At 36.7% G+C, this 22,811-nt stretch overlaps 1 long non-coding RNA gene across 1 annotated transcript in view; it reads left to right on the forward strand.

Moving 5' to 3' along the window:
• Positions 1–22,811, forward strand: part of LOC139158976 (uncharacterized) — a 37,004-nt gene that overhangs the window by 590 nt on the left and 13,603 nt on the right. The window contains exon 2 of the long non-coding RNA XR_011557781.1: positions 1,731–1,794. This is a non-coding gene — a long non-coding RNA (uncharacterized lncRNA). The remainder of the gene's footprint in view (positions 1–1,730; positions 1,795–22,811) is intronic.

Here is a 22,811-nt window from a genome sequence, read left to right on the forward strand (position 1 = left end):
GTGTTTTTAAGTATGTTGTGTTGTTTTGTTTATATGTTTGTCTTTATCTTAATGTTTTTTAATATTTATACTTGATAAAAATTATTTTTTTTAAAAAAAAGAATCGTTCTCTGAGAGGGAACTATTCCAATTGAGATTGGGTTGACAAAGAGTTTTTGCCCAGTTTTTAAATGAAATCAATTGTATGCATCCCTGTTATAATGTGTTTTGGACCTGCATATGGAAGCTGGAAAGTCAGCATTTATTCTATATGCTCACTTTATCATCATTCATTTCACTTATGTTCCTTTTCTTACTTAGCTTTTTTTAAACCGAACCAATCACATGTTACTGATGCAAGAATATAATAGAAATAGAATATTCTTTGTGACACACAAGGAATTTGTCTCTGGTACAGAAGATTTCAAATGTACATACAAACAAAGTAATATAACCAACCGTAAGATACCAATAGGAGAAGATATAGGAAAAAAAGGATAAATATCAAGTACTATAATTTTTGTAATTAAAAAATTACAAAAATACAGAACAAGAAAATGTTGGTCTTGCTTTGCCATTAAAATCGGGGAGAAAACTAATAGTAATGGGAGATAAAAGAAATTTATTACATGGAATTTTAGAAGTGTGTGATAAGCATGGAGTTTTTAGCAAAATGTAAAATAATTAGCTATATTGCTGTTGTATAAAATCCTTAAAAATAAAAGGGATAAAGAAAGGCTTAATTTTATCTAAAGTTAGTTTGTCATATTTATCTTACCTAAAGGTGCTTAAAATAGAGTACAAATTGTTGTTTTTAAACCAAATAACAGATGTGTCTAAAACATATTATTAACAATGATCTAATTCAGGCCTTTTATGTGGAATTTAATGGTATTTTTGAGTCAAATTGTTCTATTTGTTTTCACTCAAAATTATTTTAGCTATTATATAGGTCTTATCCATGACCGCAATCAGGTAATAATATACCGGTAGTTCTTTTCTTAGGTTAATTTTAGTTTTTGTGTCAGTGCTAAAACTGAACTTCAGTTAATTACAGTGGAAGAGAGATTTGATCCCACAAGATATGAATTGCATTAAGTTTTCTTGTTCTATATTTTTTGAAAGTAATGCACTAACGTTACTTTCTAAACTATGTTACTTTGTGAAACTTTTTCCATTTTCTGTATTGGTAATATAGTGCTAGTAACATATTGTACTTTATCAACTGTAGTCTTTACTGGGTCTCTAGAAATGCTGCAAATATCTCTCTTCGTTTTCATGCAATACCTTTTCTGTACTATATTATATTTTAAGTACCATATCTCTGTATTAGTTAGCTAAGGCCCTATTATTGTATGTCAATAAAACATGGAGGGGAAAAGAATGTATATTGCAGAAACCATGTACCGGTATGTTCAATTCATCTCTCTGTAATTACTATGTCAAATGAATATAGTGGAATGACCCAATACACAATATTTTAATTTGTCCTGCATAAATTGGTGATGGAATTCAGTTACATAAGAGAAAGGAGGTCACAGAGTGACAGCTAAACCAAAAATAAGAATCCTCTGGTTCCTTGCGATATTGAGGAACTATTGTATTCAGACTCCCTTACTAAAACAGGCTAATGGATAACATTAAGAGGTCTTGGTTTCCCATTCTTGCAGTGCTGCTATGATTGCAACTTTTAACCAACAGGATCCATACACACATTATTCTAGTTTCTCTCTTTTTAAAATCCCATTCAGGTATGATGCTATCTGTTCTGTTCCGATGATGAGCCTCCATAGAAATAGGTCTACACACACACAGGTGACAAGTTTTAAGTATATAATTTCTAATAGTGTATTAGCTAAAAGTTTAAATGTATAAAATATCTCGGAAAGAGCAAGAATCAGTCTGTTTCTGTAGCAATTTTTAATTAAAGTCTCGGGCAGAAAGCTAAAAACTCCCCAAATAGTTTTCTTTGTTTCATTCTCTAATTAACATGACTCACACTGAATTGGCAGGCAGTCTGAAGACACAGTTTTCGGTTTCTTAATTTGTAAGTCACAGAAAGAGACCCCATTCACAATCCGGTCATCCAGCTCTCATATTGAACATTGACTTTCTCAATCACTTGTCACGACACTCACCCTTAAGTAGCCAAAGGTCATGGCCAAGTGTTCTAGAGATCTATTCACATAGAGACCACTTCCTCCTCAACCACTCCTGTCTTGTGACACTTCTGCGAACCCTTGCATTGAGAAGCGGTCTTCCTTTTCTCCTGAGCCACTCATGGGCATCTCTGGAGGTTCTACAGGCCATGGTTGGCTTTTAGCCTATGACTCCACATCCCCTTCGACATCTTCGCTATCAGACTCGGGTACCAAGTACACTGGCCTAGGATAAAAACTAGTACTTTGCTCTAGCCATACATATGAGTGTGGGTTTTTAGACAAAATTTCAGATTAGTTTTAACTAATGGGTTTCTCGTATGTCTTTGTATTGTTCTCACTTTGTAAGCTGCCCTGAGTCTACAGAGAAGGGCGGCATAGAAATCCAAGTAATAAATAATTAAAATAAATAAATACCAACCCAAACCCATCTCTCAATCGTCAGAATCCATGATCAGCTGAGCGGGATGTGGACGGGCCACAACACTGTCTTCAGAAACTGGCTTTGGAACTGGTCCATAATAATTTATATTACTTTAAATTATTTGCTTTTACAGCATTTGGTGGCGTCATATGCTATCCTTTACATTTTAATGCAATATTTTATACAGTTCTGAAAATGTATGTATGAATGTTTTAATTGTAAAAGATTGTAAGCATGGTCCATTAATGAATTTATAATCATTGCAATTTACTTTTTAAAATAATCAGGTTATCTCATGACCATCTGTGTACTAATCAGTAATGGTCCCTAGGTGGTATAGTTTAGGATAATTAGTCAAATATTTCTGTGTTGGGTTGTAGATTAATGATTTACAAACCTTTGGGTGGCGCTGTTGTTTAGGAATTGCATTATTTTGAGTAATAAATCTTGCTTTTCTCTTTTTAGAATTTGTGGTTAATACTTGAATGTGAATCTTTTTTTGGAAATAAGGCTTGAGTGACTTGCCATATCATAAAAATTGTCTATTTAACATAAAATCCTGTGTGTTGATAGATGGATGTCTCAGATTCACTGCAGAAAATTATGATAATTACCATCTCTTATTGGTAACTTCTAGTCTCTGGCATTAAGAAACATAATGTTGCAGTTAGCTTTGCAGTACTGCTTTCGTATAGTTATCTTCCATGTTTCATCTATTTATTTTATTTATTTATTGGATTTGTATGCCGCCCCTCTCCGCAGACTCGGGGCGGCTAACAACAGTAATAAAATAGTATATGACAATAATCCAATACTAAAAACAACTATTGAGGCGAATATACATGTATATAAAGGAAAAAATGATGACTTACTATTTTCTAAAGATAGTTAATATACTAACAAAATTTATATACTGTATTTTTCAGAGCATAAGATGCACCTTTTTCCTTCCTAAAAGAGGCTGATAATTTGGGTGCGTCTTATACTCTGAATATTTATTTATTTATTTATTCATTCGATTTTTATGCCGCCCTTCTCCTTAGACTCAGGGCGACTTACAGCATGTTAGCAATAGCACTTTTTAACAGAGCCAGCATATTGCCCCCACAATCCGGGTCCTCATTTTACCCACCTCGGAAGGATGGAAGGCTGAGTCAACCTTGAGCCGATGATGAGATTTGATCTGCTGACCTACAGATCTAGCAGTCAGCTTTAGTGGCCTGCAGTACTGCACTCTACCCACTGCGCCACCCTGGCTCCCCTTTCCCCACCCAGGCTCTTTCATTGTTTCTCTCTGCAAAGAATGTTTTCCAAGCCCTAAGACTTTTCAGAGTTGTTTTCATTGCTCTGACTTTCTCTGAATAAGTTTCTTTCCAGCTCTAACTGGTGCTAACAATGTTCCCAGCTATTACCCATTTGCATGCTCTTTCTGTTCTGTTCACGGGCTTCTGATAAATTCCAATTCCCAGAAAATCACTTCTTAGTAATAAAAGTAACTCTTTATTTCACTCAAACAGGATACATGAATGCAATGCATAGTTTAAAAGTAACATAGAAGCAGAATTCTATCTCATCTAAACCAGCTTTGACTTTGGGTCTGGGAAGCATGCCAAATCATCACATTCCTTAGATAACCCCCATCTAATTATTCAAAACATAGGCAGTAGCTTACTGAATACTTTTGCTAACAAAGAAAACCAGGACAGAATGTCTTTGGAGACAGAGATCATGATTTTTAGGACTTCTTTTCAAGCACACTACAGTTTCTCGGCTCTTCATGGAACGAATGTTGAGAGTCCACGCCCCTATTTCCCACAAACCTTCCTTTATATTGCCTGGAAGTGACATCACACCCCAAAGAGCTAAGGCTAAACCTTTTACTCTGGATCTCTCGCCTGCTAGCTATTCTTCTATAGTGTGAATTAATCCAACTATTTTCCACTAATATGTCTTCCCCACTATCTGACAGAGACCAATCTCCCATTGCCACATCAGCCCCCTCAGACTCTCTCCAGTCACTGTTTGTCTCACTCTTGCTCTCAGCTTCCTCTAGCAGCCCCCCCCCCGGCCCAGGGTACCCCGAGGGGCCTGGCTTATCTTCAGAATCAGGCATGACCTGAGGTGGACAAGGATCACTCACAACATTTTCACTATTACCCTCTGCGAAGAATGGAATGGTTTGGGAATGGGATAGAAACTAAAATATTTTGTCTCTTTAGAACAGGGGTCTCAAACTCAATTTACCTGGGGGCCGCTGGAGGTAGAGTCTGGGTGAAGCTGGGTTGCATCAGGTTTTCCACAAGAAAAGCTTACAAAAACATTCCAATGTTATCAAATGTCTTTAGTTTTTTTCATCTTATTTGGCAGTCTGCTGACCACGAGCCAACTCCCCCCCAAGCCACATTCGATATATAAGACGCTCCCACTTTTTGCCCCACTTTTTGGAGGTAAAAAGGTACATCTTATACACCGAAAAATATGGTATATAAGGTATATTTTGCTTCTATTGACCGTAGCAAAACTACTGCTTGTGTCTATCATGCCACTAGATAGATAAATTTATTGTATATATCAGAAGTAATTATTCCTCTGAAGAATCTTTCCAATGAACTGAACTTGAAGAAATAGATATCAAAAAGTATGAGTCAAGTCTAATTTTATAATAAAAGAATTTCAGGAGCAATAGTGATGACAACTGAATTAAAATAAAAAGCTAGGACTATTGGTTTGAAATAGGAAGACAGCACTGTTTTGTTAGTTAAAAATAAAAAAGATTTAGAAGTGCTCATTATGAAAAGGAAAATAGAAAGTGAAGAATCTCTAGGATAACATTAAATAGTAAATAAAAAGCAATGCTGACCAAGTACATTTACAATTTGCAGGGGAAAAAATGAGGGTGATGGATGGTGTTGTTTTGTGAACTAAAAATAAAAGATAAATGTGACTTAAGTGGTAGATCTTTATTGCTTACCAGCAACTTTCTAATCTTAAAAATATACTAATCAGCAACAGACTGCCGTGATGTGACAGGTATATGAGCAAAATCTTGAACAAGTTGCTCTGGCAACATTACTTAAAAACCTAATAATATGATCTCTCAGATTCAGCAGTCTGTCACTGTAATTTATTTTAGCTAATCAGTCAATTTGTACGTACAGAAGAAATGGACAAAATCTGAGATCAGAAATGGCAAAACCCAACAGCTTTTAGGGAAATATCAAAATCATAAAATGTTCTGAAAGTGAAGATATTTGAAAAAATAAATTATGAAGACTGATTAGACCAGTGGTTCCCAACCTTTTTTTGGCCAGGCCCCACCTAAGCATCTCTAAAACCTTGAGCCCCCCCCCTCCCCGTAACATATCATTCTTATTATTCAAAAAGTGAACTACTCACACTGAGGAAGCCTAAAAGGCCATTAACTTGGTTTAAACAAGGTTCCAATCGCCCCCATTATAAATCCAATTGCCCCCCTGTGGGAGGTAGTCCCCACTTTGGGAACCACTGATTAGACTGTAAAAAACATGAGATAAGATCTATTAGAAAAGTCAATATGATTTCACACAGATTAAATATAGATCTCAAGCGGCTTATGAAATTATTACATGGCTATTCCCTATTATGTACAAGAATATTTGTGTGTTACACCTCATTGACACTTTATGCAGTACCCTCCCTCAGCTTTTTATTAACCTTTCCTGGCTTCCTTTTTATCTCCTTTCTCTCCCAACAATAATCTACTTTCTCAGAATGTGTAATTAATTCATTGGTCTTAGACTTGACATAACTTGTCGCTTTTAATAATCTCAATACGTACACATGGTTAATCACCAGAAATGTAGAAAACTGCTTATTTATAGCATTATCTATTTAATTCTATCTTGTACTTCCAAGATAATTTTTATAACTTATCCTGATATGTTCTTAACATTCCACCTTTCATCTATGGAGATTCTCAGTAATTCAAGTCAGGGTTGTCCCAAATGTGCTTTTTCAAGAGGCAACTGAACTTTTTTTTCTTTTTCCTTGAAAAGTTCTAAGAAGTTTCTTGGATGAGAGGCAAAATATGTTCCAAAAAACTCCCAAAGAAAATCTAGTTTGTCTCTTGAAAATGCATCTTTGGGACATTCCATCTTTTCTTTTTCCCATTTTAACTACTGTGTGTGGATAAATGTTCCTCTGTTAATACAGCACACATTTGTCCTTTTATTTGGTTTAGCATCACAATTACCATAGTATAAAAATAAGGGTTTCCAGGCATATTGCTTATATTTATGATGAAAAATGTTTCATTATACAATCAATGCACTGGTGTATTTAACTGCAGATGTTTTAATATAAGTTCAATGCCAATATTTTTAAGTCAAAGAATACAAAGAATTAGTCCAACTGAAGCAAACAAATACCATGTACATACTTCAATTTGAAGAAATTGATTGTGTCCTCAGGTGGTTGATAGAGAGATGGACTACAGCTATGAAGTTTGGCTGTGATAAAAGTGAGATAAACAGGGATGAAAAAGCAGTCACAAACTCTGAGCAGCATTGTCAGCAGGATGTGGTGAATTGTTGGGTCAGAAATCAACTTTGCATAATGCCACAGTAATCCAACAGTGGCATGGTGGCAAGATGAGTAAAGACTATCTTAAAATCCATCCCATTTCGCTATTGGCAATGATGCAATCATAGCACCAACAGGGAATACTCTGTATGAACCTATGGCCAGACTGTCATAGCTAAAGTTGCTGCAATTCTGTTTACTGAGGCACCAGAAAGAATAAAAAAAATCATTGAAAAAACTCAAGAAAAAATTGTGTTGTTGAAGAAGGAGACCACTATATCTGAAAGTAACTATTTGTCTACTGGAAAACAGCAAGAGCTTTTATCAAATATGTATAGGCATTATGACATAACTGGATTGAAATCTTCAGTTTTTGAGTTCATTGAAAACAGGAAACATGGAATATCTGCAGTAGAAACCAAGGAAAGAAGGATATTGTTAAAGCAGAAATGATACAGACAAAAATAAAATTCTAACAGCAAGTGAATAAAAGGTAAAGAAGTAGTTGAGAGATTCTATGAAGGATTGCAACAAGCAATCAATCAAAAACCAAAGAAGTATGTTATAATAATTGTTGGTGACATTAATGAAAACATTGGACATGAGTCTGTATTGGAAATGGAAAATTTGGATTAGAAACTCACAGTGAAGCAGAGCAATGATTGATAGACTACAGCACAGGAAATGGACTGTGCACTGCTAATGTTTCAGAAAAAAACCCTCAGTTCCATAGCAGGACCCAAATGAGAAACATTGTATTCAAATAGTTTATATTTTATGTAGGAACAGAAAGCTCTGTTGACTGCAAAATGCTGCCAGGTGCTGACTGCAGATCAGACCTTCACCTACCAATCACATAAATACACATTGGTTTGAAAATAGCGAAATGGGATGAAAAGACCCAGCCACCTTGAGTGCTTTCCAAAAGAATGTAAGATTAAGATTAGAAACACCTTCATAGACCTGGACCAGAGAAAGAAAATAAATTATTGTAAAAGACAAAGTTAGAAAGCACATAGATTAACAAGAACCAGAAGGAAATGAAGAACACAATGAGTATCAAATAAGCCCATAGAAATAACTAAGGAAAGAAGAGAGATTTTGCTAGAAGAAATCTAAAAGCTAGAAGAGATTTTGGGAAAAATAGAAAACATGACACATTGTTGAAAAGAAGAAAGAATAGATTAGATAGATCTATCTGAACTCAGATTACAAATAAACGGTAAAATAAGGAAAGGTTGGTTTTTTTTTTAAAAAAAATCAGAAATCACAGAAACTTTCCAATCTTGTGAATATCATAAGGGACAAATATGAAAATGAATTAATAATGGAACATAATGTGAAAAAAGAGGAAAGGAATGTGCAGGAAAGCTATACAAGGAGACATGGTCAGAGGGCATTTAAGAGAACCAGTAATGTTTGAGAAAGAAGTTAGAGGAGTTATAAAACAACTGGCAAACTGGAAATCCGTATATTACTCTTAATAAAGGCAACTGGCATGGAAATCACAAAGATCATCAGCCTACAAACAAACCCTAACCAAAAGATTGAAAAAGATTGATCTCTATCCCAATCCCTAATCAGGGAAATTTTGGAAGTATATCTTAAGGAATGAGCATACCCCAGTACCTGATTCTTCTGATAATAAATCTCTATAAAGCAACTGAGCAAATGACAGTAAGAAAAGAATTTGGTAACAGTGAATGATCACTATCAGGAAAAAAAAAATCAGTCAGGACTGCATACTATCAACTATATCTTTTCACTGAATTCATCATATGGCTCATATGTCTGGAACAAATACAGAATGGTGTCAAAATCAGTGGAAGGAACCTGAGATATGCGGGCAATGCTACCTTAGTTGCAGAAACTGAAGAAAATCTAAGAATGGTAATTCTAGAAGTAAGGCAGGACTTCGGTTTTTATGTGTCCTTGAACATTAAAAAAATGTCAAATGGAAAAGCATAATTTAAAACAATGAAATGATAGAATTAATTAACGAGTACAATTTTCTAGACTGCAGAATTTGTAAAGATGGTGACCATACAAAAAAGAGACAGAAAAGAACAAAAAGACATTGAAGGTTTTAGAAGAACTCATTCCAGCAGCTGACAACAGTAAAATAGCTGAGATACAAGCTTAAATAGTGCAAAGAAAGTAGACATTCTAGGAACTTAGGTACTTGTCTGAAACTGGGAAAATTGCAAGACTTATTTCAAAATGACTTTTACTCCATCATTCCAGCTGTATTTCCATTCTTCAATGTTCTATAAGATTTGTGGAAAGAGGATAAGCAGAATTCAGCTATTTTATTTCCTCTCTGACTAGCTATTGCTTTGTTCAGCCTTGTCCCTCTAGTGTTGTATTTACGTGATCTTTTTGCACAAGGTCAGGTGATTTCCCCCCTCTCAGGAATTGTCCCATCTTCAGGTATTCTGGGGAATTTTTTTAGATTACTATAACAGAAGCAATAATAATTTAAATTCAAACCAAACCAAACACATTGTCAAAGAAGAAAAGCACGCATTAGCTAATTATGGAAATGATAGTCAAGAATAAGTATTGATGAAAGTTACAATTGAAACTTATTGTATATACAGGAAAGAAAAATATGAATATTGCCTATAATAAAATAAAAATGCAAAGAGAATGCAGTCAAGAAAAAGCATTACAATTGCTATGAATTATTGAAGGAAAAATGGAAGGGACAACTTGAACCTTAAAAAAAGAAGCTGAAGGCTTTATTTTGGCTGCTGAAGAATAAGTTATTCAAACGAGCGCAATCACAGTTAGAATTGAAAGAACATCGCATGATTCATAGTGCAGATTGTGCAAAGAAGCAGACAAAACTGTTCATGTACTCAGCTTGTACAAGAAGATCACACAAATTGATTATAAACAATGGCATAATATGATTGCCAAAATGATTCACAGGAACATCTGTAAAAATTATTATGTATTGTTAATGAAAAATTGGTATTCCAACTGTCTCATGCTTTCTAAGATTTGCACTGGTTCTTGGGGAAAGAATTTGCCTATCAGAGATTCTAAAAGAGCTAAAGAGAGAGTGATAAATATGCAGGGGTAGCATTTCTTCTTTAAATTAGCTGTCTTTTCATTTATATGCTCATTGGCCTCTAAGGCTGTGAACAAGTTAAATGAGTAAAAAGCCATCTTTATTGCAAACGATTCCCTAAATTTACTTTCTTCATTTCTTTATCCTTCTGGTGTTGGTGCCAAATTAATCAAAATTTCATTTCTATAATAAAAGCCCAGACTGTCTGGAGTGCTCAGTAGCATCTCTGGTGTAGGGACATGTTATGTCCTTTTATGACAGCTCATTTAGGGAAGCTTTTAGGCAGCTCATTCATCTTTGGTCCCCACCTGTCACTCAGCTCTCACCTGTGGTTCCTAATAGCTGTAGCATGTGCAGCAGCCACACCCCAGGCAACAGCTTTGACAGTCTGGCAGTCAAATGACCCAAACCAGGCTGAAAGTAGCTGATGGGTGACTGACCTTGGGATAGAGATTTGTCTATCCCGAGATAGAGACTTGTCTAACCCGAGCATGTGAAGACAGATTCCGGCAGACTGAGTGGATGAAGGCGGTCTCTGCAAGCGATATGGTACACTAAGAGCACAAGACACAAAGATGCCCTAATCAACCACTAGGAGAAAGGAAACTCTGACTGCAAACCTCCACTGCCTTGTGGCTATATCCATCATTGGAAAGGACTTCAGGAGTAAACCTTGAGGCAAAATCCGGAACCGAAGTTCCGGAAGCAATTCATGACTGTATAGCTATGCTCTGATAACTCTTGCGACGTAGCTGGAACCAATCGTATTGGCCTTTGCCTTGGCCATTGGACAATTTCAGAGACATTGAGGGGGGATCTGCTGCTCGGGTAACAATCCATTCTCCATACTAACCTACCCAGGCTTCATGCTCTGGGGAGTCTAGAGCATGATACCATGGTCTTTCAAGACCGAAGGATCCCAATGTAAATGCAATAAAAGCCCACCACTGGAGCAGTCAGCTACGAAGCCAAATGCCTAATTAAATATTTAAGGCTTATTTCTTTTCAGTCCTCCCATGTATATATCAAAATTCTTATTTCGTACCCTAACAATTTTAATGATTTTAAATGATTGTTGCAATCTCTCTCTACTTCCAATCATATTATTTTGTATGCAGCAATGAAAGTTTGGGATTGAGTATCCATACCTACATTTCCACCTCTAAAATATTGTTTTGGAACATGGCGTCAATATCTATTTATTATTGTTTTTATAAGTCTCTCTTTTTTGCATGAAGCTTTTAAACTTTATAATAGTGCAAAAAATAAATAAATAACCAGGGTCCTACATAATTTATCAATTAAATGTGGTATTTTGGCCAAAGAGCAGGAGAATACATGCTTTACAAGTGGCTTTGGACAAATTATGCTTTAAGTAGGTTGTAATATAACAGAATTACATGTATGGTTTATATCTCATCATTAAAGCAAAAGTTCCAAATACTGTAATTTAATGTGGTGATATTGTCTTATCAATATCATCACATTAAAGACACACCACATTAGTGTGTCTTAAAGAATTATTTATGCGAGGGAAGGTCTCAAAGAAGCCCCGGTCTTTAGCTATGTTGCCTTCTGAGACTATGAAAGGTAAATGTTAGCACATCCAGAAGGCACGCAATTTTGTGAGCATTGCCTTTAAAATTATAGTAGATAATTGGGTAAAACTAATAATAGTGCCAGAAATTACTTTGGTTAAAGAGAAGGGATCAACTATGTGTCATTATTCTCATTGCTTCCCGACTGACGTGATTTAGTGAGCAAATATGCTTGTGAGATTCCAGTGGAGTCACTATGCTAAATATACAGCAATGAATTTCAGAAATAGTGTCTGAAAATCTGTGAATTTAGAACAGCTGTTTTTTTATTACTGTATTTGCTTCCTCTGTCTTTTACTGTCACTTAGTCCATTTCCTTCTGATCTAAAGTAGGATCATGATTCATATGTTGTAATCACATTTAACACATGAATGCCAAGATTTGTTTTCATTTTTTTAAAGAGATCAAACAAAAACAGAATTAAATGAACTGAATATTTCATCAGATAGAAAGCTAAATACTGTATTGGTACACTGATTTAAAAGAATATGCAATATATACTTTAAAGGATGAATTTATAGTCAAAGCCATTCTATTTTATGTTTTAAATAAGGAAGTGAGAACAACAGCAATGATTATGATTATGATTATCTAGGTATTTTATTCATTAAACATGAAATTCAGTCAACTGAACATTTTAAAAAGTGTCACAAATACGACTGACTGGTGCTAATCAGGTGGAGGTTGCTGTTACTGCTGCTAGTGGTGCGCTGTGCACGCAGATTTGGTTCTCTGGTGTGTGCATGTGCATCCCAGTGAGATTTTGCTTCTGCATATACACAGGAAGCAAAATCTTGGGAGTGGGGGTGGATGCACGCAAGAGATTTCGGTGATTTTTTTGCTTCCACACATGTGCAGAAGTAAAAATCACCGAAATCTTGTGTGCGCAGCCACCATTTTTACTACTGGTTCTGAGTCCTCATCAATTCCGATAGGAACTCACTACTGGTACTAATGGTTGATACAGGATGCTGCCAGCATCCTAGGTCTCAACCAAGTATCATCTATATATGATGTTCCAAGTAGTGCAATTTTTTGCAGTTCCAATGGTGTTATTGCAGGAAGCTGCAAATTCTTGATGTGTTCTGTGAAATTCTTAGACATTGTATCAAGTAAAATTGCAATACTCCTGAAGTTCAAGCAAGTGTAAGATGGAAAGAAAAAAATCCTGGACTCTTAACTGAAGTACACGTAGTTCCTGACTTGCAACAGTTCATTTAGTGAACGTTCACAGTTACAACATTATTGAAAAAAAGTAACTAATGACCATTTACACTTATGACTGTTGAAGCATCTCCATGGTTATGTGATCAAAATTCAGGCTGTTGGCAACTGTTTCACATTTATGACAGTTGCAGTGTTCTAGGATCATGTGATCACCTTTTGTGACCTCTGCCAAGCCAAGCCAATGGATAAACCAGATACTTAAGAGCGCCTCCACTTTTCTAGATAAGAACTTTTCTAGATAAGAACCAGGTGTTCAAGATTTTTTTGCCTCTTCTTAAGAACCATTTTCTACTTAAGAACCTGAGCCCGGAAAAATTTCCCAGAAAATTTTAGAGCAGCACAAAGGCCTGTTCAGTTTTCCCTTTAATTCCCCCTTTAATTCCAGCCATCTCAGGCTTTTCTGGGCTGCTAGAGGAGCCTATTGGTGGTCCTTAAGGAGGCTTTGGCAGTCCAGAGCAAACAAAGCATTTTCCTTTCTCTGGGCGGTTGGAGAGGGAATAAACCTCTGCCAGCTCCCAGAGAAAATAAACACCCCTTTCGCTCTGAGCAGTGATTGTCCTCCTCTTCCTCCTCTTCCTCTTCCTCCTCCCAGAAAATTTTAGAGCAGCACAAAGGCCTGTTCAGTTTTCCCTTTAATTCCCCCTTTAATTCCAGCCATCTCAGGCTTTTCTGGGCTGCTAGAGGAGCCTATTGGTGGTCCTTAAGGAGGCTTTGGCAGTCCAGAGCAAACAAAGCATTTTCCTTTCTCTGGGCGGTTGGAGAGGGAATAAACCTCTGCCAGCTCCCAGAGAAAATAAACACCCCTTTCGCTCTGAGCAGTGATTGTCCTCCTCTTCCTCTTCCTCCTCCTCCCACCCAAATTCCAAGCTTTTATTTCTTTCCTAATGGATTTGCACACAGTTTTTGCTTTTACATTGATTCCTATGGGAAAAATTGCTTCTACTTGCAAACTTTTCTATTTAAGAACCTGGCCACGGAACGAATTAAGTTCTTAAGTAGAGGTACCACTGTAAACTTAACAACTATGTTATAAACAATTGCATTAACTCTTCAGGTAGCCAAAAGGCAAAGGTGATCTGTCAAGCTTTGCTTAACAGAAAAGCTATATTAATCATGAACTTTTATTTTGCCTCCATCTCTTTGACGTTTGTTGTCATCATATCCAAGATATTTACACAGAGAGGAAAAAGGCAAGCTTATTTTATATATGAGAAATGGGGTAAGCAACTAATGAGAAAAATTAGCCAAGCAATGAAATGATATAAAATAGCACTCCAAATTTAAAAAGAAAAAAAATGTAGCGGATGTGCAACTGATAATCCTCAGAAGGCAGACGATAGCAGAAATTTCCTAGAGAGCAGACAGTGGATGATCTCCAATACAGAACAAAAAGACTATCATTTCTTCAGGAAGCTTTGTGAGTGGACAAAACTGTGTGAGTCGACAAAGGAACTATACAGGTTCATCCTAGACCAGGTCAGCTTTTTGTGGTTTTACCAATGAAAATCCTTTAAAAAGGATTCTGATCTATAAAAGGTCCCAGATCTTTTTTATATATATATTTATTTTTATTTTGTTTGACATACAAACATTTAGACATCATACAATACAACATTGAACATTTACGATTTATATATTTACAAGATTTATTTTTTACAATTCTATTTGCTATACCTTTTTCTTAACTTCCACCCAGTTGTATATTTTCCCCCACACTTTGTAATAGCCCTTATTTTGTTGGTTTTGTATCATATGTTAATTTGCTAAATTTGGAGCAGTCTAATATTTTTTTAATCACCATTTCTTTGTTTGGAGTCTTTTCTTGTTTCCAAACTTGTGCACATGCTAATCTTGCAGCAGTAAGTAAGTGATTTATTAAGTAGTAATTTTCTTTGCTATGTTTGCCTCTGATTATGCCTAATAAATACATTTCCGGTTTTATCTCAAGTTTATAGCCCAGTATTTCTTCCATCCATGTCCGAATTTGGATCCAGAATTTTTTTGCTTCCTTACATTGCCACCATATGTGGTAATATGTTCCTACCTCTTTTTTACACTTCCAACATTTGTTACTAATATTTACATTCATTTTGGCTAAGCCGCTGGCGCATAATGCCATCGGAAGAACATTTTATAAAGATTTTCTTTGTATGGTGTTGACAAAGTCATCTTATAGTTAACTGACCATAGTTTTTCCCAGTCTTCTAGTTGAATTGCATAGCCAAAGTTGGTCATCCAAGCTATCATATTAGGTTTAACTATTTCTTCGATGTTTTCATGATTTAGTACATAAGTATACATTTTAGTTATAAATTTTTTATCAGATCCTGTCAATATTTTGTCTATTTCATTTTGTTTTTTACATATTCCGGATTTCACCAAGTCCTTTTTGTATCTACTTTACCAATGAAAATCCTTTAAAAAGGATTCTGATCTATAAAAGGTCCCAGATCTTGAACCACCAGTATAGGAAATTTCTGAGACTATTTTGACTTTAATGTAGCCATGTTCTAAAGCTAGTTTGAAAAGCTGAAAAAGAGATAAAATTAAACGGATAAGGCTACCCTAAAGAAAACTAAATAAAAAGTCCCTCTGATTTGCATGTATCTATGTGTGCGTGAGGTTTTTTTAAAAAAAAATTATGCTGTGACAGACAAAAATATTCAGAAAATCTTATTAATATTTTTTCTTCCAGTTATGCAATGTAACGTAGAATTTTGTGACTATTTCATAATTCAGGAACTAATAATGAAGTCTCTCCTATTGTCTACCTGCCTTTCTGCCTCCCTCCCTCCCTACATACCTACCTACCTACTACCAGGGGTGAAATTCTAATTTTTTCCCTATCGGTTCTGTAGGCGCGGCTCGGTGGGCATGGCAGGGAAAGGATACTGCAATATCTCCATTCCCTCCCCACTTCTGGGGGAAGGATATTGCAAAACCTCAATTCTTACCCCAGTCTGGGGCCAATTAGAGATGGTATTTGCTAGTTCTCTGAACTACTCAAAATTTCCGCTCTTGGTTCTCCAGAATTTATCAGAAGCTGCTGCATTTCACCCCTGCTACCTATTTATCCAAATTTAGCTGAAAAATTTATGCTGCCAGGGGAACTATGGAAGTTAACATCCACACATCCTAAAGTTGCGAAAGATGAAGAGTACTATTATAGAAGAATAGAAAAAGACTGAGACATTACGATAGGCAGAGGCAACTGGTAATCATGGCACCTATGCTTTTGAATTTTTTTACTTTAGAGGTATTCAGTGTTATCCATTTTTTTTCACTGAATACAAATAGAGTTTGTTGTTAAATAGATGCTTCAGGCATAGTATGTAATATAGCTTTGATGGTGACAATTACTCAAATAGCTGGCTTCTGGGATATGAGGTATTATTTCAGCTTTCACATCTCTCTCTGTTTCAATTTTTTTTTAATTTCAGAGGTCCTGCAATCTTTTTCTGCTTCCCTTATTCTTTGTGACCTCTCAGCAGTCTTGCCAATTGAAAAAGAAATGGATTTATTATTCTTTTGAAATACTGAAAAAAATTCCTATATGGCAGTATTCAGTCTGCATGGTTTTCTTCTCAAATGGGACATTTTAAAAAGGCATCTTTAAATATGAGAATTTAGGAGAACCTCAGGGCACCCACTCTGAGTATTAGCCGGTAATAGCCTGAATGTAAAGATTATTGTAAAAATCTATAATTTACTTATTAATAAGATTTACAGACTATTGCAATCATAAATACACACTTGCATACTTGGTGTCAACACCCAAACACCCTTAAGAACAGCTTACTTTTCTGTTGCTTTTGAAAGCATTATGGTTCAGAATTTTCTTTTGGTTTTCACACACACAGTCATTAACACACACAGAAACATCTTTCTGGAAACAGAAACAATTATATGTTTCTTCCTCAAGACCAAAATTGTAAGTAACTTTGTGGATGGAAAAAAGCATCAACTCAAGTATTTTCAGCGTTATTAATTAATGATTGGTCTGCAGCATGTCTAATAAACCTGCCCGAGACCCCTTTAATCTACTAAGTCATTTTCTATATTATTCAATACTCTAAAGGGTCAGCATGACAATTCTTTCTATAGTCATAGCTATATTATCTTGTCCTCTGGTAGTTTCAGCCTTGAGCAACTTTCTTATCTCACTGCGTTAAAGTCTGACCATGAGTGTTCCAGTGGCCTGGCCTTGGGTGTGTTCCAGGAAGCATTAACTCAAGTCATTCTAATTTGTTTTATTTAATATATCCTGGGTAAGTTTAGAAAAGAGTATAATAGCTTATGTTTATTATATATAAAGCGTGCTAATACATTAACTATTTTTTATAAAAGAGTAACCCATCATTCTTTTCCTTCAGTTTTATGGAATGAGCATCTAATTAGATATGGTTTGCCTTGGTGACTTTTTACTTGAAAGGAGTACAATACACTATTTGTACTGAATATGGAGAACAATATTAAAAAGTGAAGGTTCACAATCAAAAGCTGATAAGCAGTGATTCAGAGACCTAATTGTTTATTAGTGCAGTGTTTCCCAACCTTTTTTGAGCCGCGGCACATTATTCATATTTTCAAAATCCTGGGGAACACTGAACAGGGGAGGGGGGCACTAAAAAAAAGTTTGGACAAAAAAAAATCTCTTCCTCCATTTCGCTCTATTTCTCCTTCCCTCTTTCTCTCTCCTTCCTTCCCTTCTTTCTCTCTCTCCATCCCTCTTTCTTTCTTCCTCTCTTTTTTGCTCTCTTTTGCTCTCCCTCCTTCCCTCCCTCTGTCTTTCTCTCTCCCTTGCTCTCTCTGCCTCTCTTGCTATCTCTCTTTCATTCTCTCTCTTTCTCTGCCTCTCTTGCTATCTCTCTTTCTTTCTTTCTCTCTCTCTCTTGCTATGTCTCTTTCTCTCTCTCTCTCTCTCTCTTTCTACCACGCCGACAACAGCAGCATTAGGCAGTAGCCAAGGGTGGCGGCAGAGCAGCTGACTGCGAGTGGGAGCCCTGACGGCGGCAGCTGGACGTGGTGCTGGACGCCGTATATGCTGGCGCTGCGCTGGGCATGGGTGTGGGGCTGGCACCTCCGGCCCAGCCAGCGAGCCAGTGCCAGCCCCGCAGCGCCAGCATGTACGTCTCTAGCAGCACGTCCAACTGCCACCGTCGGTGCCTCCACCCTGGAGCTCCCTCTCGCCGCCGCCATCTCCCCGTGACTGCCTGGGGCCACTGCAGCTGGCACCCTCCCGCTCCCACCGCCAGTGCCCTCCCGCCAGGCCCCAAAGGACACTTGCCGCCGATGCCAGGGAAGCTCCAGCTGGGCAGGGCACTGCCGGTGCCTCCGACCTGGAGCTCCCACTCACAGCTGTCCCCCAATGCTGCTGTTTCTGGCGCTCTCCTGCTGGTCCCCAAAGAAGGAAGGCGGGGAAAAGGAGAGCTTCATTCTTCGCGCCTCCTTTTTCCCGCCTTCCTTCTTTGGGGACCAGCAGGAGAGCGCCGGAAACAGCGGCATCGGGCAGTAGCCAGGGGACAGCTGCGAGTGGGAGCTCCAGGTCAGAGGCACCGGCACCGACAGCGCCCCGCCCAGCTGGAGCTTCCCTAGGAGCTTCGCGGCACACCTGACCATGTCTCGCGGCACACTAGTGTGCCGCAGCACACCGGTTGGGAAACGCTGTATTAGTGGACTAGCAAAATACTGTAGATATATTTATTTGGACTTCAGTAAGGCATTTAATAAAATAGCCCACAACTTAGTGCTTGATAAGTTAGGAAAAGGTGGGTTAGATAGCATCACCACTAGATAGATTAATAATTGGCTGATCAGCTGCACTCAACATGTAGTTCTTAATGCAACTACATCTTCATGGAGAGAAACATGCAGTGGAACAGTCAAAGACTCTGTCATAGGTACAGTACTCTTTAATATACCGGTACTCATCAATGATTTACACTAAGGGATGGAAGAGGATTTTATCAAATTTGCAAATGCTAGCAAGATTGGCCAAGACTCCAGGCTCAAGATACAGATAGATAAAATAGGAAATATAAAATCAGGAAAAACAGCTTATACTGAATTATCTGAATAAGGAAAGTCTTAGTAACAAATTGATGGGAATCTGTAATTATCAGACGAAAAAATAGTTCCCTTGGCCCTCACTTCAATGTCATTGTAGAAAACAATGGAGAGCTTATAGCTGTCACACTTGTTGAATAATTATTTTTAATTTCTTAATTTCCCCCACAGCCTCCATATATACATTCACATATATACCATAAATCATATCAAGATATACTAATTATACATTTATATCCAATAATCCATAAACCAATATCCTAATTTTGCACCTTTTATACTTCTATTGCGTGTTTATTTTCCCCCCAATATTTCATAAAACTTCACTCAATCTATCTTTCTCTCTTCTCTGTACCTTCTTTGTTTCTTTCTCTCCCTCTTTCCTATTTCTCTCCTCTCATCTTCTCCCCTCCCTTCTGTACTTCCTCTTCCTTCGTCTAACAGCTTCCCTGAGTGATTCTAACCATAATCCATCTTTTAGTTAACAGACAGATAACACATATCCCTAACTTAATTTAATTATCAGTGCAACTCTTAGACTTATATTTTTTTCTATATCCATATAGATTTTGTATGCCCTAGTTAACAATTCAATATTACTGGAGAGGAAGCTTAACAAAATAAGGTTAACAAGTCTTAAGACTTTTGTGGTAATGCTATTACAGTGAGCTCTGGTCCTTAACAGAGTGTGGGTTATCTACTTGTATTAGGTGTTCCTATTTTTATTGCCAATGTTTCGGACAGAGCATTTGTTAGTTGAAATTTGGAGTTGCCAATTATTCTGACATAGTCTAGGTCGCTTTGTAAGGCAGCAGCATTGTCGGTGGTGTTAAATAGTTTTACGCCATTGGCAAAGAGGATGTAGCTGCTTTTAATGTGATCACATACAGTAGGTCATTGATATAAAAAAAAAAGTGTGGGTCCTAAGACACTGCCTTGGGAGACACTGCTATTAAATGGTGCTGGTTTTGATAGGACTCTCCCTATTTTGACCATTTGTTGCCTGTTTGACAGGAATGAGGTTATTCACTTGTGTGGGGGCCTGGACATGCTGTAAGAACTAAGTTTTACAATTAATTTGTCATGCACCACTGAGTCAAAGGCGTTGCAGAATTCTATGTAAATTGTTTCTATTGTTTCACCTGGTCAAGATATCTGGTCCAAATGTTTCTGCAGTGTAGGACTTGCAGTTTACAGGACAGATTTTTTCTGAAATGAAACTGCTTATTAGAAAGCAGGTTGTTTGTTTCTAAGTTGAGAGAGATGGATTGGTTTACAATTGATTCCATGACTTTACAGGTGACACAAATGATGATGCATGCCAGGTTTTGGCCAAACCAAAACCCGGGATGTTACACCACAGACATACATTACAAAACAGCCAACTAATCTGCAAACATCAACTCCAACAACTACTCAAGGTGTTACAACAAAGCCAACCAGCCCACTTACAACAATTAAGCCAGCATTCCATACACACTCACCAATATTTATAGAAAGATAGCAGCTCCGACCCTGCTTAGTTTGCCCTAGAGCAAAGCCAAAATCACCAGCCTGAAGATGATGAATGGGATCTCGTTGAAATGTCACTAAGATTCTATCAATTTTACATGGGAAAAGACCCAAGTACACCAAGACCTATATACTTATACCTGTGAAAATGTATGAATATATGTACAGTGATCTCTTGTTTTTCACGGGGATGAGTTCCAAGACCACCTGTGAAAAATGAATTTCCGTGAAGTAGAGGAAAGATATTTTTTATGTATTTATCTCATCACCGGCTCAAGGTTGACTCAGCCTTCCATCCTTCCAAGGTTGGTAAAATGAGGACCCAGATTGTGGGGGACAATAGGCTGGCTCTGTTAAAAAGTGCTATTGCTAACATGTAGTAAGCCGCCCTGAGTCTAAGGAGAAGAGCGGCATAAAAATGGAATAAATAAATAAATAAATAAATAAATAAATAAATAAATTTAACGAGTATTTGGACTTTTAAAACCTACCCTTTGCATTAAACAGTCATTCTGTAATGTTTCTCAGCTGGAACTACATGTGATATCCTACCAGTTTCTTTAATAGAGTATAGTAGTACTGTAGAAGAATTTTATGAATTTTGAATGGATTTAATGAATTTAAGCCCCCTTTGAAAACCCGTGAAATAGCGAATCCGTGAAAAATGAACCACAAATTAACAAGGGATTACTGTATATAAAATGTATGTTCGTAGAACTTTTCCTATGTAATTAAAGGAATATGTGTGTAGGTGTGTGTGTGTGTGTGAGAGAGAGAGACAGAATGTGTTGTAAATAAACAACACTGCCAGTAAAACTAATTCAATATGTATATATCTATTACATGTCTGCATTTAATTCTTGGGTGAACTTTATACATTATTCAGTGTTCAGTCAGGCTAACATAGTTATGGCTTCAATAAATGATATTAATTTGTCACTGCACTTCAGGACCTTTCTGAAACCAAGTTATTTAAAGATACTTGTTTCCTTTGCGGTTACTTAATACGTTTTGGCATAAGTATTTCTACTATAATTAAAAGGCCCTGGGGATCTGTTATAAAAGGTCAGTATTAGTTAGCAAGTGGATGTATTCTTTGAATTATTTTTCTGCTTAATAGTAAGAGGATTATACTTCATTTTATAAATTAATAGTTTTTACAATTTGAAACTGCCCTATGTTTTGGAATATAAGACGCACCGGAGTATAAGGCACACCTTAGTTTTGGGGAGGAAAACAAGGAAAAAAGGCTCTGCCTTCCAGCAATTTGCCAAACAGCAAAAAAGCACAGATGATATACACTGCTGTATATTTCTGTACAGGTGTGCCTAATCCATAGAAATAGCAAAGAATTGGAGAAATGTACATTATGGCAGTATATTAATCCCAGAAAGTTTTCTTAAATGTAATCACACTAACTCCTCCCAATTATTTAAATAGATCTACTCCAAACATGACTAACTCAGCTGCGTTATCTTAATACTAATACTTAATACCAAAACAGGACATTTCAGATTATACTTTTACATATCTTTAAAATTGATGTGGCTTTCTGGAAGTATTCTCTGGTATTTAAAAGAAGATACAATAGTACTGGGCCTCTTCAGATCAAGCATTTATTTTAAAAAGCTTCCTCATTTTGTTAAGTTTTCTAAAACAACAATAAAGCAGTCTTTAAAAAAACAAGCCTAATAATTTGAACATTCTGTAGACATTTATAGTTATTGACTTACGTCCTTGCAGCAAAAGAAACCCAGCCAGTTTCAGCCTTTGCCTCTCCCTGCAGCAATTTGCCTCCCTGCAACTTTAGTTTCACTTTCGTTTTAGCATGTGGGCTTACTGGCAACTTCAATCAATCAGCTAGTATCAGGAGGCAGATAACCTTGTGGCTTGTGTTAATCAGGCTCTGCTGCTTTTTGTTGCAAAGAGGTAGATTGCTGGCAGGCAGAGACCAAAGAGTGGGGGTGACTGGGTGGGGCTACATTCAGTGTATAAGACGCACCTTTTTGGGGTAAAAAGGTGTGCCTTATACTCCAAAAAATACAGTATGTTCTTAAACATTTTGTAATTTATTTATTCTGTATTTCTCTGTATTTTCATCTTAGAATTCCCATCACCCAGACTGATACTTATCACATATTCATTGCAATTCCATTTGAATGAAATTTGCTTTCTATGCCCATTCTGATATATATACCAGGAAACAGCT

This window comes from Erythrolamprus reginae, chromosome 2 (genome assembly GCF_031021105.1).
Source record: "Erythrolamprus reginae isolate rEryReg1 chromosome 2, rEryReg1.hap1, whole genome shotgun sequence".
In the NCBI taxonomy this organism is placed as follows: Eukaryota; Metazoa; Chordata; class Lepidosauria; order Squamata; family Dipsadidae; genus Erythrolamprus; species Erythrolamprus reginae.